Source organism: Chrysochloris asiatica, unplaced genomic scaffold (assembly GCF_000296735.1).
Source record: "Chrysochloris asiatica unplaced genomic scaffold, ChrAsi1.0 scaffold00100, whole genome shotgun sequence".
NCBI classification, from domain to species: domain Eukaryota; kingdom Metazoa; phylum Chordata; class Mammalia; order Afrosoricida; family Chrysochloridae; genus Chrysochloris; species Chrysochloris asiatica.
In genome coordinates, this window is record NW_006408618.1 from 1675075 (window position 1) to 1678472 (window position 3398).

Genomic DNA, 3398 nt, shown 5'->3' on the forward strand with positions numbered 1-3398 from the left:
CTGTATATACCTCCCCTCTTCTTTTGGTTCTTTCTGCCTCATTCAATATTTTGTCCATAGAATCCTTTGTTATTGCAAGTTTAGGCTTGAATTTTTCCTTCAGTTATTTCAGCTTGAGAAATGCTGAACATTTTCTTCCCTTTTGATTTTTTTTAACTGCAGGTCTTTGCACATTTCATTATAATACTCGACTTTGTCTTCTTGAGTGTCCCTTTGAAAATTTTGTTCAGCTTTTTTGACTTCTGAATTTCTGATTTGTTTTAATTTTCTTCAGCTTCAGCCTAAACTTGGATATAAGCAATTGATGATCTGTTCCACAGTCTGCCCCTGGCATTGTTTTTGCTGAATAAATTGAGCTTTTCCATTGTTTCTTTCCACAGATGTAGTCAGTTTGATTCTTGTGTATTCAATGTGGTGAGGTCTATGTGTATAATTGTATTTTATGTTGCTTTAAAAAGGTATTTGCAATGAATAAACCATTGATCTTGCAAAATTCTAACATGCAATCTCCATCATAATTTTTATCACTAAAGCCATATCTTCCAGCTACTGATCCTACTTCTTTGTTTCCAACCTTTGCATTTCAATCACCAATAATTATAAATACATCTTGATTGAATATTTGATCAATTTAGGACTGAAGAAGTTCATAGAATTCTTGAATGTCATCATCACTGACTTTAGTGGTTAGTGTGTAAATTTGAATAATAGTGGTATTAACTGGTCTTCCTTGTATTGTTGTTGTTAAGTGTTGTTGAGTTGTTTCTGACACACAGCAACCCTGTACAGGGTTTCTGAGGAGTGGTTGGTGGGTTTGAACCATCAACCTTAAAGTTCAAACTGAACTAGTGTTTTATCCTACAGCACCACACCAGGACTCCCTTGTAGGTATGTGGCTATATCCTAGTTTGTTGTTGTTGTTGTTAAGAACCTCCAAGTTGGTATCGACTCATAGTGATCCATAGGGTTTCCAAGGAGCAGCTAGTGGGTTTGAACAGCCAATCTTGTGGTTCAAATCGACCATATGGTTGAGCATTTACCTAACAGCACCACACCAGGACTCCATTATCCTTGTAGGTGTTTAGATATTATCCTATCACAGACAGCATTTACTTCAAGATAAAGCTTGAAATGTTCTTTTTTGATGATGAATGCTACTCCATTCCTCTTGAATTTATTGTTCTTGGAATAGTAAACCATGTGATTATGAAATTCAAAATAACCAATACCAGTCCATTTCAGGTCACTAATGCCTAGGATATCTATCTTTATGCCTTCCATTTTATTTCTGACAACTTCCAATTTTCCTAGACGAATTTGCCAATTATTAATGGATGTTTGCATCTGTTTCTTAATTTTCTGTTGTGCCCCATCTGCAAATGAAGGTTCCGAAAGCTTTACTCCATTTATGTCATCAAAGTCAACTCTACTCTGAGGAGGCAACTCTTCTCCAGTCACATTCTGAGTGCCTTCCAAATTGAGGGACTCATCATCTGGCACTATATCTGACAATATTCTGGTACTATTTGTAATGTTTTCATCTTCAGGCACTATGTCTGACAATGTTTCAATGCTATTCATTTTCTTAGTCTGGAATGCTCTTCTCCAGCCTACTCACAGAGCTGGCTTCTTATTTCATTTCCTCAGATCTTCTTAAGTAGGGTTATATTGTTGCTATTTATTTAATTCAGTTTGTCATACTGTGGTAGTTTGTGTGTTGCTGTGCTGCGGGAAGTAAAACCACTGATAAGTTAAATACCAGTAAGGTTATCCATGGTGGACAGGTTTCAATGGAGCATCAAAACTAAGGCAGACTAGTAAGAAGGAAAGGCAGAACACTTCTGAATGGATAGTGACCGAAAACCTTGTGAATAGCAGCAGACCATTGTCTGGTATCGAGTCAGAAGATGAGCCCCACAGGTTGGAAGGTAGTCAAAATACAACTAGGGAAGAACAGCCTCCTCAAAGTAGAATTTACCTTAATGGCATGGATGGAGTAAAGCTTTTGGGACCTTCATTTGTTGATGTGGCACAACTGAAAATAAGTAGAAAGAACTGAAAGCATCCATTAATAATCAGAGCATGGGATGTACAAATGTACATGCATCTAGGAAAATTGGAAGTCATTAAAAATGAAATGGAATGCATAAAGATAATATCCTAAGCATAGTGAGCTGAAATGGACATCTGAGATGACTTAATGTAATCAACTGCTTTTATCCCTCTAATCTGAACTGTACAAAGATGTCCTTAGGATTTCCTGATTACAAGATAATAGCTTACTCAGGTTCCAGGAAAGAGATGTTCATAGTCCTTAGGAGCTCTAGTGGTATTATGAGGAAGGTGTTGGATTGCTAATTGAAAAAATCAGCAGTTCAAACCCACCAACTGCTCTTTAGGAGAGAGAAGGCTTGTCTGTTCCTGTAAATGCATTCGTTGTCATTGTCAGTGCCGTCAAGTGAGTTCCAAGCCAGAGAGACCCTCTAGAGGGTTTCCAAGGAGCAACTGGTAAATGCATTAGAAACCCTGTATTTGATTGCTATGAGTTGAAATAAATTTGAACATTGAATTATATTTCTTTATCTCAGTAGGAATATGACAATCACAAAAACTCTGAAACTTTTGAATATGTTCATTGAAAATGGAATCTGTCATTGTTCCTATCTGAAAGTCTAAACTCAAAGCAGAACGTAACCAAAATAAACAAATTTCTTCTGGTTTGGTTGTTTCAGGTTTTCTTCTTTTTTTCCTTTTTTAGAAACTGAAAACACAAAAAATCTTTGTCTTTTCTTAGCCCCTCATAGTGGTGACTTAGTATCCTCTGAAGTAAGTTTGACTTACCACAACTTAACAGGAAAAGAGCTTTACTGTGGGCAATCATTGTGAGAATGACTAATTTGAAACAGTAGCTCATTGGAAGAGGGTAATTATTGCAGCAAGCCTGGCCCCTCAAAGCCAGGTGGATGATTTCCTTTGGAGGGGAAACCCTAGACACACAATAAGTTACATTTTTCAAAGTGGTCTGAGTAAATTCAGTTGTTTATAGAAAGAGATTTTGACTTTCCTGTTTAAAAAATTTCCCAGCATTTTGGAGCATCCAGAGACATAACAGAGGAGATTCTGGAAGAACTGAATCAGAACCTCACAACCTCAGGAGTTTAGTAATAAATCCTAATCATAAATGATATAGCCATTAATGGTAACCCAGAGCCTTTGGGAGTCACCTGGAAACAAATTGCTTTTGAAATACAGACAATTAAATGGTTGTTCTACTTACAGTTCTCCCTGGTGGGGAAACAATGCTTCAGCGATGATTTTCTAACTTTTGCCAAGACTTCCACAATTCCATCTGGTGCATCATCAGAGACAAGACCAATGCAAATGCATGTCCTCCACTT